This window comes from Heterocephalus glaber, unplaced genomic scaffold (assembly GCF_053883595.1).
Source record: "Heterocephalus glaber isolate CG9 unplaced genomic scaffold, H.glaber_assembly_v1.0 deba00001781, whole genome shotgun sequence".
Lineage (NCBI taxonomy): Eukaryota > Metazoa > Chordata > Mammalia > Rodentia > Bathyergidae > Heterocephalus > Heterocephalus glaber.
The window spans coordinates 8,829,289-8,846,085 of record NW_028258467.1 but is presented as its reverse complement, the minus strand read 5'-3'; positions in this window follow the sequence as shown (position 1 = coordinate 8,846,085).

Here is a 16,797-nt window from a genome sequence, read left to right as displayed (position 1 = left end):
CAGGAAGTCTCTCACCCACACCTGGACTGAGTGTCTCTTCTCTTTCCCAGGTGGCATATCCCACGGCAGTAATTTTGCAAACTGGGGACTTCTCTCCTCCAGTCACCTTCTTCATATTTCAGGAGTCAATGGTGCATATTCTCTTGTGAATTCTTCCAGTACAGATACTTAAAGAAAAAGAAAGACCCAGGGCCTGTGTGTATCTATTCCTCATCTATGCTAATTTGCCTGTTCTTGTGTAATTTGTAAGGTGGTAAAACCCTGACATACTACTGCAACCGGGGAAGCCGGGGCTGTTTATCACCTGCTGCTGGCTGCAGCCATTGAATTAATTCTTGGTTGCCTGTAAACAGCAATCTGCCAGAGTCATTAAGTCTGACTGGTGCAACCATTCACCATACAGATAAACTTGGTACAGCCCTGGGGAAATGCACATCCCTATGGAGGTGGAATTTCTTAAAGTCCCCTTTGCCTCTTAGACCATGATGAAAGGATGGATAGACTTCCTCAGGGAGTGACCTTTAGTAGTCAAAGCTTGAATTTGAGAACTACTCAGATGTGTCCTGTTGTCATTTCCAAAGGTCCAGTGTATTGATATTTATATAATACATATCCCCCTCCAAGGGTCTTTCTAGACTAGAAACCCATATTGGATTTGTCTGTCTCCTGTGTTGGATATGGAATTCTGTATGGGTTGGAACACATCTTTTTCATCTCTGTAACTCCAGCTCCTGTCCCAGGGCCTAACAAATAGTATAATTTTTTTTGAAAGAATAAATGAGCTGATGAATCTACAAACCATTTATTCAAAGTTCTTTATTGGGCACCTGCCATGTGCTGATCCCCCTTCTAGGGACCAGAGGCAAATCAGTGTACAAAGATCCTTCTGCTCTTGGATCGTATCTATTAGAAGAATTGAACCTTTCCAGAGGTTATGGAAAGCTTACCATTATTCCTAACACTCCACAATGGTGTCCAGAGCATGGCCTCAGGAGACAGACGCCCTGGGGTCCACCCTTTCTCTGTCTGCTGCCCTCTTGAGTGTTTTCTTGCCTGCAGGAAGCTGACACTCTCTGCCCAGAGGGTGGTTGGGGATTGCAGGAGGTCCAGCAGGGTGCTCGGCCAGCCAAATAAGTATGTGCTGGGTGTTTTTGGCTCTTGTGCTCTGTAGGGCAGGAGGCTGAAGAAGGGGTTTGGGGGTGATCCATGCCCAGTCCAGGTGGGATATTTTGGAGGTGGAAATTGCTGTGCAGGTCTTGGATGACTGTGGGAAGGGGGTCAGGGAGGCTGGAGGTACCATGGCAACAGCTGCAGGATTTCTGGTGTTTAGCAATTAAAACTTGGATGCATGGTCATGCAGAATTGCCAAGAAACAGGTAGTTGGCTCCTGCAAGCTAAAAATGCCACAAGAACGGTCTCCATCTCCATGTTCTCGGAGACAGTCATTGGCTTCTGGTCAGGGAGGAGGATGGGACACTTTCTGCCATGGCAGGACCGTCTTCTTCCTGAATTTCTAGAACCTTGGTGGAGCTTGGAGGGCTATGTGGGAAGACAGGGAGAGTAGAGGTTTCTGTGAACGAATGCAATGTAGCTCAGAAGGTTCCAGAGTGCCATGGATCCTTTTGAGATTTTGCACTGAAGTCGGATTATTTGCGTTCAACTCATGGTTCTGTCACTTATGCTGAGTGATCCTGGCTTGTTACTTAACCCCAATAAGACTCAGTTTCCCCATCTGTAAAATGGTATCCATTTCATGGTATTTTAGGTGTTAAAATGGGATAATTTGTGTCAAGCTCTTAGGACAGTGCATGGTAAATAGAAATCCCCCACATAAGTTTCTTTCCTCCTAATCGCTCACCTCCTTTGTTTTGTATTCTTACCTCTTTTCGATCCTCATTTTATCTGGATACCACACCATAGATTCTGCTATGGATCTTTAGAAAGGCACAAATACAAGACAATAAATCTTTATTTTACTAACACTGAAGACTGCTCAGATTATATCCTGGCTGTATTTTTGCAGTCTAACCTCTCCCTTTCCCATAGGAAGAAAAGGAAGAGATGAAGGTAAAACCAGGGGAAAAAACCCTAAAAAAAACCCTTCTACCTCAAAATTAAAATAATTGTCATTCTCTATTTTTATATACTTTTTATTACTATTTAGTGCCATGCAGTTGTTAACAGCATCCATCACATTAGAACTGCAAGCATTAGAACTGTGGACATTCTTCATAGTAAATTATTTTTGAAACATTCTAAATAATATTTAAAAGAAGAAAAAAAAAGTATGAGTGAAAGGTTTCCAGGGAAAAATCTCAACCAAATGAAATGAACAGATGATTTTTTTTAAATTAAGAGAGAACAGTAAGGGGAGAAAAAAGAGCCTGGCATCTTAAAATAAAATGGAATGATAAACTCTTTGCTGCCAAAGTTGCAATTTTTTTCTGTTGGATTTTGGATCTGGCGTTTATTATTAAGGCTGGTGCTGAAAGCTGGCATTTTGACAGGAACATGGCGCGTTTGTCACTATCTGGGAAAGAGATAGATGTTGAATGACATTTCGGAAGAAATGTATACATTTTGGGTCTAAGTGCTCTTTCTCCTTCCCAGGAAAATTCCACTAGCAAATAACTGATTGATTATCTTGACTTCCCAATTCTCATGGCTATTTAAATGAAAGTAAAATTAAACTTTTTTCTTTAACTTTTGGGAAGAATAGAAAGAAATTGCTTCTATGGGCAACATCTTCTCCAGATAAGGGCACCATTCTTGGCTGGAAAAACCCATGAGATTCTTCTTTGTCCCCAGAGGTGAAGACCTGGGGAGCACAGGATACATCCCTTGCAGAGTCTCTGTATTCTTCCACCATTCTGAGAAAGGGTGTTTCTTCCTCTAAGTCCCACTTAATGAGTGCAAGTGACTCAAGGGAGCAACATGGCAAAAATGAGGAATGTCACTCTGGATTCTTTAGTGAAAGTAGGGATCATGGAGTAGAAACTTTCCTTCACTATAATTATCAAGAGTGATGAGATGGTGGAAAAACTCTTGAATGTTACGTGTCTGTGTGCTACTGTAAGCATCGAGCTAAGTTTATGATCCTGCAGGAGCAAGAGTAGGAGCTGTCATTAGAGGGAAAGTTGAACAACCAGGAGCAATCTAGGTTGACCAGTGCCTGCTGTCTGCCAGAGAGTCTTCCTGTCTAGGAAGCTGTATATAGAACATATTCCTGCCATAATAAGAGGTCATGTTTTCTGCTTAGAGAAGTGCAAGTCCAAGCCACGGGACCTTAAATTTTGTTGGGGCTGTGTATTAAGGTCACTCTTGACCAGTCATATAAAATTTCTCTTTTACTGTCCTAGTCTTCTCTTCTTACATCTCCAGGCTGGATCTCAAAGGTGTGAAAATTTTGGGAGCTTTGTTGTCCTTACTAAGTGTTCAGTGAAAGAACTAATTGCAAGAAGCTAAAGGAGGCCCAAGAAAAGAGCCAGACAGATCCTGGACTGTAGTGCACAATTTATTAGGGATTCACTGACAGAAGCATGATCAAAAGTAGTGGCAAGACCAATGACACCCAGAGATTTGGGTTAGAGAAAGAGGGCTTTTATAGTGATCATGACAGGAGTGACTTTCATCTAATCTGAAATATATCTAGCTCATCTTGGGCTGATATAAAGGATGTCAAGTATGTTCTGGAGTTGACGATGGGAGGTCCTGTTGATACTCAAGAGTTACTCAGGGTTATTCAGGAGCAATCATAGTGGTTACAACTGGAGGTGGCTATAGTTGTGTTGAGCTGTGTGACTGTTTATCTTGACTGTCAACTTGAGTGGCCTACAAGACACCTAGGAAATTAGTAAAAGCACATTTCTCTGTGTTCCTGGGTATTTCACCAAAGGATGACCTTGGGGACTATCTCTAGTCCCTAGCCCTTTCCTCTCTGGCTCTTCCCCTGCTCTTTACTTCTTTGATGCTGTGAGTTGAGCACCCCTCCACCATGCCCTTCTACCATGATATTTCTGTCTTGGAGCCAGCTGGCCATGGACCTCTGAAATTGTGAGCCAAAATAAATCCTTCCTCAAGTTGTGGATGTCAGGTATTTTTTCCCAGAAGTGGGAAAGTGACTAATACAAGCCAAATACACCAAGATAAGCGTTTCCATGGGAAACATCACATGATGACTTAATTTTTTCTTAAAGGAGGAAGTTTGGCTCAGGTTTGCATGTGTTACAGGAACCACTTGTCCTCAGTGTAGAGGAGCATTTTGGTTGTTTAGATGTCAATGTTTTCTGGAATAAATGTTCCTGGCAAAAGTCCCCTCAGTGTTCTTTGTAACCATTTCCTAATCTGAGGGGGCTGATTTCTGTACCATGTTTATGGAGATCATGACAATGCTAAATTTTCCCTAAGCCCACACTCCCTGGAAAACAGTGATGGTTAAGAAACACCTCTACCCTTTTGTTTTCCAGAGAAATGGTTAACTCCTAACAACCACAAAACTCTTGCATGTTCCACAATCAAACTACTTGCACCTTTCCTTAGTGACTCTGATGAGACTATCTCCATCCATTTCCATGATTTCCACAGGACCTGTGAATGACTCCTTGCCTCCCTCTCTGTATAAAACCTAACTCCCTTTCCTTTATATTTACATAGTCTCTTAAATGGATATTTTCCCTATTGCAATAGCCTAAATGAAACCATCTCCTTAACTGTCTGTTGCATATTGTCTCTCTCACCCCATGTTGACTAATTTTTTTTTCTAGATCAGAGGAAAATTCAGGTCTACATCAATGCTATAAGGACAAAAAGCAGAAAGGTTATGGGGAATCAGCAGGAATGTTCTAAAAATCTAGCTAGAGCTGGTCTAAGGAAGGAACAAAGGGAAAATTTGTATGCAAATGAGTGGTTGAAATCATTCGCTTTAGAGCAAGCTGCACATCTTCAGTGAAGAGCAGAAGAAGGACACAGGGTAATATAAGATGTCTTTGCTGGCTCACAAGTTTTCTATATTTTACTATAATCTTAAATACTAAGTACCTCAGCATTCTGGAAGCCTTGGGCTCCAATGTGGTATATACAAATGTTGGGATAAGAATAACATCAGCCTAGGAATAATTGAAGAGTATCTTTATTTTTTTTTTAATAGAGAAGAATGTTCATGAGTTCTGGATGTGTATGATTCCATTCCAAATGCCAGCAGTGTCTGGGAGTTTCACCTCTCACTTTACCTGTTGCTGTTGCCAGTCACTGGTGAGAAAGTACAAAAGTTCATTGTCTTTGCCTGGAGATCTGGAAAACCATGGGTAATCTTTGGTCCAGAGATGGAAAGGAAATGGGGCTGAGTATGGAACATGACTTGTAATTCCCCCTGGCTGCTCTTCCCTCTCCATATTCTAATTTTGCTGCTCCATTATTGTTTACTTCTGGACTTTTCCTTAGTGAATTACTTGCACCTGAAGTCTTGGTTCAAGATCTACTTCTGGGAGAACAGACCTAAGATACTCTATTGACTCATCTTGATGAAAGAGAGAAATAAAAGGACAGAAGGAGGAAAGGTAGGAAGAAGGAAGGAAGGAAGGAAGGAAAGTAGGAAAGATTTACTTGTAGAAATTCAACAGAGGGACAGTGGAAAGAATCCTGGATTTGCTAATGGCAGCCCTGAACTTGAATTCCAGCTCTAACACTTTTTAGCTTTTATTCTTGGAGAATTACTTGCACACTCTGAGTTTTAGCTTTCATCTCAGTGAAGATTGTCACGGACTCAAGGTTGTTTCTATAATTAAGTCAGTTCTTTTGGGTGAATCCAGCACACGGTTCCCTTTCTAACATTCATAGTTTCTCTAGTGAATTCCAGAAGAAAATCTGTGTTCTCTAAAGTGAGTTGGTCCAGCATTTCTACCCTTATTTCAAAGATAAATATTTTCCTACCTATTCCTTCTTTAAATATTTCCTGTGGGTCTAGGTAACATATACCAAAGTAGAGAGAAATAGTGTGGTCTTGGTGAATATACTTCAAATTCACAAGAGCATGAAAATTTGAGGATTTAATTTAAGACATAGGTTTCCAGATTCTACCAAGAGACCCTATTCAGTGGATGTGGGATGGCCTCCAGAAACCCCAGGGTTTTTCTTTTTTTTTTTTTTTTTGCTTCTGCTTTTGTTTTCCAATCAGCCCTGTGAGCCTCAGGCTGGTGACCCAAAGTCCGTATTTCAGGAGGCATTGCCTGGGTTCAAACCCCTTCACTGTTCTGCAGGGTTGTTCTTGGCATCTTCAATGCTCTGTACTCTGCTCTTTCTAACCTAAGTTGGACCCACAGCACTGTTGCCCAGACCTCTGCTGCTTAGTCAAACTCTCAAATTCAGCACCTCTTGGTCTACCTGCCCTGCCTGGGGTTGACATTCTTTTCTGTACATTGATGAATTCCTTCACAGATGTCAATGAGCACAAGTCCATTTAGTTCGAAACAAATGGGCTGACAATACTGCAAAATCCTGAGATGACACTGACGATCAATCAAGTGCTCTGTGGGGCCACCTAGCCCTGGAAGGCAGCAGATTCATTATGGCCCATTAAGACCATGTATGACAAGGAGCCAAGGCCCTGCCTCATCTCTAGCTCCTGACACGAGGCAGAAGTCGGTCTCTGATGTTAACCAGGATGTTGGCTCTGCTGCTTATCACATTTCTGTCCATGGTGCCTCCTCTGGTGTGGGCAGCCTTTCTCTCTCAACTCCCACACAAGTTCCCCAACTTTCCAAAACTTGGCCTCCTTCCTCCTCTGCACCATCTTGCCAGACACAGGATGAATGTAGAAAGAAATGCAATTAATGCACACAACACCTTCCTATTTTCATGCTACTTATTCTACATCTTAAGGCACCCCGAAATGTAGTCGAGTGGTCAGCAAACTTTTTCTGTACAGAGACAGATAGTGAATATTTTAGGCTTTGCAGCCCAGCTGGTTTCATGGCAATGATTCAGAGCTCTGCCATTACAACAAGAAAGCAGCACAAACACCAGCTAACATAAGTGGGTGTGGCTGAGTTCACTTTCTTTGACAAAGGCAGATGGCAGGCTGCTTTTACTCCATGGGTTATCATGTGCAACACCTGAGTTAGTCCATCTTTGTATATGGATTAATTCAACCAACATTTGTTGAGCACCCACAGTGCCATGAATGGTGTGGGCCTCTGGGGATATATAGTAGGGCAAGACCGATGCAGTCCCTGCTGTCACGGATGCTATGGTTTAATAGTGCAGAACAGATAAATAACTAAGAATGCAGCTAAATGTTTAATTGCTACCATTACAAGTGCTCTGAAGGAGAGAGCAGTGTGTGATGGGTGTGGATGGTAGGGGACATAGGCATTAGAGAAGTGGAGGTGAGGAAGTGGGACAGGAAGGGAATGGGCCATGGAGCAAAATGAGCAACATGGGGGACAACCTAAGGAGAAAGGAACTCGCGAAATCAAGAGACTCTCAGTGACTGTTGCCCTCAGAAGGAGGGTGAAGGACATGTCAGCTCCAGTCTGGTGCTTCCAGGTAAGTGTTTTATACTTCCCCCAGAAGCTGTGGAAAGTCTCCAAAGGGTTTTAAAGCAAGAGAGTGACACAAGTAGATTTAGGTTTCAGAACAATTTATCTGACAACTCTTTGGGGAATAAACAGGGAGGAAAATAATACCAAGAAAACTGGATCAAGGCTCCAGCAGCACTTTATCAATTTTGGCATAATACACACTCTCACTCCATCTCTCTTTTGTGCTAATCTCACCCACAAAGTCAGGATTCGGTTAAATGTCCAGGCCTGGGGTGGCCATATTGAGAGCAATTCTGCCCATTTACTATGAAACTTCCTCCATAGTGAAGATTCTGTTCTACGGAAACCATGCTTCAGCTGGGTTAGACATAGGGTTCCACAGGGAAAGGTGGCTGCTGAGGCTGGAGAGCCAATTTGGGGTCAGATTGTGCAGGGCCTATTAATGCTAAGGGGCAAAAACTATTGGAAACTATAGTCTTTTCCCTCTTGCTACCACAATGCTCTGCATTTTAAAGCCACCTGGACATTCTGAAGCTTTGCTTATAGCCAATTCAAGTAATGATCATTTTGCTGATACATTTTCAAGATGCTATAATGTTGCAGTGCCTGCGTGTTCTAAGGCATTTAATACCTCCACCTGGAATGCACTGGCATGTAGATCATTAAGCAGCGCAGACCTTCTCAGTGAAAGGAGAAGTAATTGCAGTTTTTAAATGCCATTTTCATTTGCTATTTGGCAGGGATACTGCAGTCACAGTGTCCTATTTCCATTAACCAAAAGGGCTGGGACAAAGTCATCCTACCTTTCTCCTGGCAAGGATTCTTTTCAGACTCTCTGAAATGTGGCTATTTGGGTTATAGAGAGATGTGAATCCACCTCTGAGATAGTCCCTGATCATCACACATCCTGTTAGCCACACTCATGGGGAGTCCCCTCCAACATTATCGTAGGACTGATCTGTGTAACCAACAGTGTTTAGCAGAAGTGATGGATTGTCACTTCTGAGGTTAGGTTATAAAAGACCCTGTGGCTTCCATCTGGGTCGCTTCTCTCTGTTGGATCACTCACTTTGGAGAAATAGGTTTGTATGCTGTGATCTCCATGGAGAGACTTAGATGGCAAGGAAATGGATCCTTTTGGTAATAGCCATATGTATGAACTTGGACCTGGGTTCCAACCTCAGTCAGACTTGCAGCTGAAGGGAATCTGCTGGAGAAATTCCAAACTAGGGGAAGCAACATGTGCTGCCCCTGGATTCCTCACCCTTATAAAATGTGAGGTAATAAGTGTTTGTTGGCTTTAGTTCTTTTTTTTTTTTTTGGTACTGGGGATAGAACTCAGGACCTTGCGCTTGTGAGGTAGGCAGCAGAACCACTGAGCTAAACTCCCAGCCCCTTTAGTTCTATTTTTTAGGGAAACTTGTTATACAGAAGTAGGTAATAGATACAAAAAATAAAAATATTGAATCCCTCTTATAGTTTAGCCTTGTATGAATGTCCCTAACAAATTTGACAAGAAGGTCCTAATTATCTGGAGTATGAAGTTTGTATAGGACCTAGCTGGAAGTTAGAAGCCCTTTTTATGGCCTTGGGATGGGGAATTGAGTGGAAAGAATAACATGGGGGACAGTGTTAAGAGGAAAGGAACTAGGTAAATTAAGAGGCTCAGAGTGACTGTCAACCAGAGAAGGAGGGGGTGTTCTAGGTAAGTGTTTGATACATTTGCTTTCTGGTCCTTATTATCACTGCTGTAGAAACAAAAAATTGGGCCACATGAGCTGAGGGATGCAGTCTCTTTCCTGATGCTGGAGTGTTTGCTGATGGATATAACAGATACTCACTCATTGTCCCATAGGGGTCACATGCATGCTTCACACCTACAGGGTGAAGAGTCCAGCTATCAGTGAATGTGTGTTGAACTATAGGCGAGGCACTGAATCATACAGGAACTACCCATTAATCCTCTCACAGAAGCCAGTATAAGTAGGTGCTTCTGCTATAGCCATTTACCAGCTAAGGAAATTCAGTCTCGGAAAGCTTAATTTTGTTCAAGGATACCCAATTAGTTTTCTATTGCTGTGTAACAAATGATCACAAGTATAGAGACTTAAAACAACACACATTTATTATTTCACAGTTTCTGCAGATCAGATGTCTATGGAAACAGTGGCCAGATTTATTTGCACAGGGTTTTGCAAGGCTGGCACCAAAGCATCATCCAAGTTGCATTATCTGTTGTGACACAGGATTCTCTTCTAAGTTCCTTCAAATTTTTGGCAGCACCTAGTTCCTGGTAGGTGTAGGATTGAAGGTAAGGAGTTCACAGTGTAGCTTTTGGTTATTCAAGAGAGCAGCTCTCTCTCTGTAGACAAGGATCATCTCTCTTTTCAGGGATTTCACCTGATTAGCCCAGATGCACCAATATACCATCCCTTTTGATGAACTCAGAAACAAGTGACATAATCACATGTTCAAAATTCCTTTATCTTTGTCATTCAAAGCAACCTAATCGTGGACGTGATAGCCCATAATATTCACAGGTCCTGTCCATATTCAAGGAGAAGGGATGATGCAGGGCATGAATTCAATTGTACATGGGTGTGACGGGGGGGTGTTTAGGGTCACCTTAGAATCCTGCCTACCACAGACACATAATAGGAAGTGGTGGCTGGAATTCAAATTCAGGTCTGTTTTACCTGTGTTCTTGCTTTAAACCACTACAGAACTGTGGACTGAGGACCGTTTGAGGGAAGGGACCATGTTGCTTGACTTCATTTGCTCCAAAGGTTAACACTTAATAATGTCTCTAATATTTATCATACTGCAGGTTATGACGCTTTTGATTACTAGTGATAGAAATCTAACTCAGGCCAGTTTAAGAAAGCAGGAGAATTTGACTTTCATGAGAGAAGTCTGGGGGTGGTTGTAGGAGCTTTAGTTAGCTTGTATTGTTGGGGTTCTGTTTTCCTCATTTTAGTGCTTTGTGGCTTTATTCTCAGGTGTCTCCACAGAGGATGATAAAAATGGCTGCTGGAAGCTATGAGGTTACACATTCATAGCTCAAAATGCAAAAGGAAAGGAGACATTGTCTCTCCCAGTGTTCTTATATAAAAACTTCAGGGAGGCACAATTGGTCTCAGATGTGTCTTTTCTGTGCCCAACCTCCATCTGGATTAGACTGGTTAGCCTGGGTCACATGACCACCTTCTGATGAGGGAGGAGCAGAGAAGGGTGCCATGATTACCAGCTTCCTGGGACAATATCAAATATTGTCATTCCTAAAAGAGGAGTTGAGCATGGTGACCAACAGAGGAGTTGCTGTTGAGCTGATAAGAACATGGGCCATATGCATAGTCTAAAGATAAAGCTCTTCAACCCTCTGCATGGAAGAAGATGCCTCTAATGACTTTGAATGCATATGGAAACTTGTCTTTCAAGTGTAGAGAACTGAGAAAGTTCACTGTATTGCAATTCTCAAGCATCCAAATTAGTGAGATGGGGAGGGGGTGGAGTTAATTCACTGAATGAACAAACCATGTCTTTCCCAGGATTAATTATTTCTGTAACTTGGGAGGTGAGTTCACTGTTGAGATTTAGATTCGTTAACCTTATCTTAGCCTGGGGAACTTTCTCCACAGTAATCCAGGTTTTAAATGAGCTTACCTCCAGGCAAGCATTTTCCCCCTGTTAGGGTGGCCCACCCCAGGTGCTAATACAACTTTAGAGTGTGGTTTAGAAAAGGTGGAGGATATCCTTAGGATGGAACTAACCTTTACTTTATGAGCATTTCAATAAAGCAATGGAAGAATCCATTGAAGATGGCTGGTGGCAGGGCAGGGTACTAAATCCTCTCCCCACTGAGGGAGATTTCCCTCTGGAAAATATCTGCCCCTAATTTCCGGAAAGCATCTCATTTCTGTCAGTTTGCTTGTGTGTCTCTCTGTGTATCTTTATTTCCACTTTATACAAATTCTTGGATATTTTATCACTTCACTCTCCAAAGCTTTTGACCTCATTTTGGCTGCATTAAGGCCTTGCAGTTTGAAATCTCTCTAAGGAAGGGACTCAAGTTCCTCTAAAACCTTGTCTAAAAATGGTTCAACAGTCATGACAAACCAGAGATCTTTCCATCTTTTGCTTCCTTGGGGAGAGGGAAGTGGAGCCATGCCCAGTTCTGTATGAAATTTAATTTTCCAAGGTAGTGACTCCATCTTGCAGCTACACCTGGAGTAAATATGCAGTGTGAAATGTTGAGGTATTACAGCAACAACCAAGGGGCTTGTCAGTCAATCTGAATCTCTCAGCACTCCCTCCTTTCCTGTACATTCTCTAGTCCTGCCTCACTCACCCCATCCCAGAGCCACAGGAAATGACTATGGGTGGGAAAAATCAATTATGTAATTAAGATGAGAAGATAAAGGAGGAGCTGCCTCCCGATGACTAGAGGGCCCAATGGGTTGACAGATGACAAAACGCCTTTTTGTATTCCCTGGTATAGCAGTAAGCAGCTGTTGAGTTTGGCCCTATGATCTTTACTTTCAGATGTTCATATGTAATCATCTGTCTGTCCGTCTGTCTATCATCTAGCTCCATGCATGCATGCATGCATCCATCCATCCATCCATGCATCCATCCATTCATCCATCCACTTACCACCTATCAATATATATCCTTGTCAGGTAGAAATGCTGCCCTTCTTACAGAAAATAAGGCTCAGAGAAGGCAAGCTACTTGCTTAGTGTCACTTATCAGGTAGGATGATTACATATTGAGACTGTATCATTTTCCTGATACTCTATTCTGTGCCCTCCTTGAACTTTTACCTCACCCTGTGAAGGTAAAAGTTATCCCCATTTATAGGTGAGAAACCTGGAGATAGTAGAGTTGAGGAGCCTTCCTAAGGACACACAGTGTGTAAAGGGAGGGGTTAGGATTTCCCACTTTTGTTAGTGAGGGAGAAGTGATGTCTCAATTTAAATACTTCTTCCATAAAGACATTGTCTCTTCAGTACTTCCTCCACTTCATGCTGTGTGTCAGAGATGGGAAACCTATAATTCTCTCATTGCTGAAAGTGCCAATCAAAGACCCAGAGCCTTGAATCACAAATGACACCTTATCCTCTAATAAAGAATGAAGGTAGCCTGTAAGCATGTGCTGTGTGCCAGGTACCTTGGTGATGTTGAACTTGCAGTTGGGCTCAGATGTGTATGTACCCTATAACATACAGCCTTCCGTTGGCAGTCAGAATTCAAGGGCTCCTTAGCTACTTCCTCTCTCCTGGGCATCCTGGTCCAAGTATTAATGAAGGCAAGCTCTAAGGGGCACTTCCTTTATTTCCTCACTCTCTGGAGGTTGGTAAAGATTTGATGTGTGTCTGATACCTTATCCAGTCAAGGATCCTGAGGCATATCATGTTTGAAAGATCTGTGAGTTAGAGTGTGGTCCTCTATAAAGATGGCTATTTTAAAAGAACTTGCCAGAAGAATTCCAGGCTGACATCCCATGAACAGGAAGAGAATAATGACTGCAATAAATAGGAGGCCCTAGTGGGCAAACTCTGACCAATTAGGGTTGACTAAACATATGTGAACATGGCATCCCTAATCAATTTATTCCCAAATCTCAGGGCATGTTGGGTGCTCGATGCCTACCATCTAAAAATCCTGGCATGGATGGAGGGATGGAGCATGAGTTCTACCCTCTGGAGGAAGGTAGCCAGCTAAGGCATGCACCAGTAATTTAACAGAATGCACTTAAAAAAAATCTATAAGCTAGGGTATAAAATTAAGCACATGGGCACTACTTCCCCTTCTCAACTCTGTTTCCTTTCTTGATCCTAACATTCATCTTCACACTGGAGATGGAAATATCAAGCAGTCACAGGTTAGTAACACAAGGAATTGCAATGACATAAACAAATCTGCCCCTTTTGGTTTCTGTATTTATTAAATGACTTTATGATTAATAATTTTACTTGTTAATTATCATTCAGTGCTGAAGACTGGAGAATTTTGTTCTTTCTTAAATAACCATGCACTGACTCTGGCTTCTGCATTGAACCCCAAAGAGTCCAGTTGCTGGGAGATTGGGTGTCTTCAGATGCCCCCACAGGTGAGGTTATGGACTGATAAATATCAGGCCCTGTCTAGGTGGCAGTCAGGTTGTCTCTCCATTGTCACCTACTTCTGCTGTTTCTATGATGTGGTTTCTGTGAAACCAAAACAGATTTACTTTGCAATTCCGAAGCACACAGTATATCAACCTAAGAAAAAAGCTACTGCTGAGGATTCATGAAAAATAGAGTTAAGAAATGGTAGTGGCCAGAATCAAGGGACATACCTCCAGGATAGCTCTGACCTGCCCAGTAGGTTTCAACTGAGGATGATTTTGCTCCCTCCAAGAAACATTTGGCAATGTCTGGAGACACTTTTAGTTGTCAAAAGCGGTCATAAGCATATGCTACTGGCATTTAAACCAGAGATGTTGCTAAACTTCTTACAGTGCACCGGACAGCCTCCCACAACACAAAATTTCTTTTTAAAAATTTTTTTATTTTTATTTTTCATTCTTTTATTGGTATATTTTAGGTATACAATACATTTACCTTTCTTATTGGGAACTTGTACCTTTACATGATGCATCTTGGTTCTTATTTTTTCCCTATTCCTAGCCCTCCCTTCACCCCCTCCACCCTTCCCTATTTACAAAGACTTTGTTTCCATTTTTTCCATTTCTCATCATTTTTCCTTTCTCTTCTTTCTTTTCCCCTGCCCCTCCCACTTCCCCTACCTCTTTGGACCTTTTCTTCCTATTTTGCATTATCAATTATGTATTCTAATCATTAGTACATTTTAGGTATACAATATAATGACATTCATCATTGGAAATTTGCACCTTTACATAATCTCTCTTGGTTCTTATTTTTCCCTCTTTCCCTGCCCTCCCTTCAACCCCTCCATCCCTCCCTCTTTACAAAGATTTTGTTCCTATTTTTCCATTTTCTCATATTAATTCCATTCCCTTCTTTCCTTTCCCCTAGCCCTCCCACTTCCTGTTCCCCTTTGCCCCTTTTCTTGCTATTTCACATACTCTATTATACCTTTTAGTCCTTATTTACCCTCGCAGTTTCTAACACTAGAGAAACTATTCTGGAATTACACAAATGTGTCCTATTTATTTCACTTAAGAGTATCACCTCAATGTGCATCCATTTAGCAATAAATATCTTTAATTTACCATTTTTATGGCTGAATAGTACTCTATTTTATAAAAAACCCACATTTTCTTTATCCAGTCTCCAGTTGATGGGCAACTGGGCTGTTTCCAAGTTTCAGCTATTACAAATTGTGCTGCTATGAGCATGGGTGCACATATATCACTGTGGTATGATTCTTTTAATTGTTTGGGGAAGATATCCAGCAGGTGAATAGCTGGGGCAAATGAGACTTTCAGTACTACTTCTTTGCAGTATCTCCATACTGATTTCCACAAAGGTTGCACCAGTCGACACTCCCACCACCAGTGGAGTAGGGTTCCTCTTTCCCCATAGCCCCACCAGCATTGGTTACTGGTTGATTTCATGATAGCAGCCATTCTTTCTGGAGTGAAGTGGAATCTCAGTGTTGTTTTCATTTGCATCTCTCGAATGACCAGTGATGTTGAACATTTTTTCATATATTTATTTGCTATTTCTACTTCTTTGTCTGAGAAATGTCTGTTTATTTCACATACCCATTTTCAGATTGGGTCTTTAAATTTGGGAGGTCTGATCTTTTTAAGTTCTTTATAGATTCGAGATAGTAGGCCTTTGTCTGAGGAGCAGGTGAAGATTTTTTTCCCACATTGCGGATTGTCTCTTCACACTGCTGGTGGTTTCTTTGCTGTGCAGAAGCTTTTTAATAAGAAGAAATCCCACTTGTTGATTGTTTATGCTAGTTCATGGGCAACTGAAGTTTTGTTCATAAAATCTTTTCCTACACCAATGTCTTCAAGAGTCCTACCTAGCTTCTGTTCCAGCCAGTTCAGCGTTTCTATTTCAATATTTAGATCTTTAATCCATTTTGATTTTAGTTTAATGTATGGTGAGAGATATAGGTCTAGTTTTAGTCTTCGACAAGTTGAAACCCAATTTTTCCAGCAGCATTTATTAAAGAGGCTATCTTTACTCCAGTGAGGATGTTTGGCTCCTTTATTAAAGATGAGATGGATGAGTGTGTCTGGAGTTGTTTGTGCATCTTCTAATCTGTTCCACAGGTCCTCAGGTTTGTTTCTTTGCCAGTACCATGCTGTTTTTATCACAGTAGCTGTGTAGTATAGTTTCAGGTTGGGGACTGTGATACCCCCTGCCATGTCTCTGTTACCTAGAATTGCTTTTGCTATTCTGTTTTTTTCTTGTTCCAAATGAATTTTTGGATTGTTTTCTCAAGGTCCATGAAGTATGCTGTGGGATCTCAATTGGAATTGCATTGAATCTATATAGCAGTTTTGGAAGTATGGCCATTTTCACTATATTGATCCTTCCTATCCAGGAGCAGGGGATGTCTTTCCATTTTCTGATGTCGTCTTCAATCTCTTTTTAGAGTGCTATAGTTTTCAGAGAAGCGGTCTTTGATTTCTTTCATTAGGTTGATTCCTATGTGTTGCAGTTTTTTGGATGCTATTGTGAAAGGAATTATTTGCCCTGTTTCTCTCTCAGTGAGTCTGTTGTTTGTGTAGAGGAAAGCTATTGATTTTTTGTGTGTTGGCTTTGTATACAGCTACTTGACTGAATTTGGTTATTAAGTCTAGAAGACTTTTGGTGGTGTTCTTGGGGTCTTCTATATAGAGTATCATGTAATTTGCAAATAATGACAATTTGACTTCATTTCCTATCTTTATTCCTTTTATTTCTTTCTCTTGTCTAATTGCTGTGGCTAATGTTTCCAAACTATATTGAGCAAGAGTGGCGATGTTCCAGACTTTAGTGTGAAGGATTTCAGTTTTTGACCATTTAGTATGATATTGGCTGTTGTTTTTTCATAGATGGCTTTTATCAGTTTGAGGTAGAGACCATCTATTCCAATTTTTTGTAGAGTTTTTTTTATCATAAATGTGTGCTGGATTTTGTCAAATACTTTTTCTGCATCTATGGAAATAATCCTATGGTTTTTGTCCTTGGCTCTATTGATATAGTGTATTACATTGATTGATTTGCATATATTGAATCATCCCTGCATCCCTGGGATGAATCTCACTTGGTCAGGGTGTATGATCTTCTTG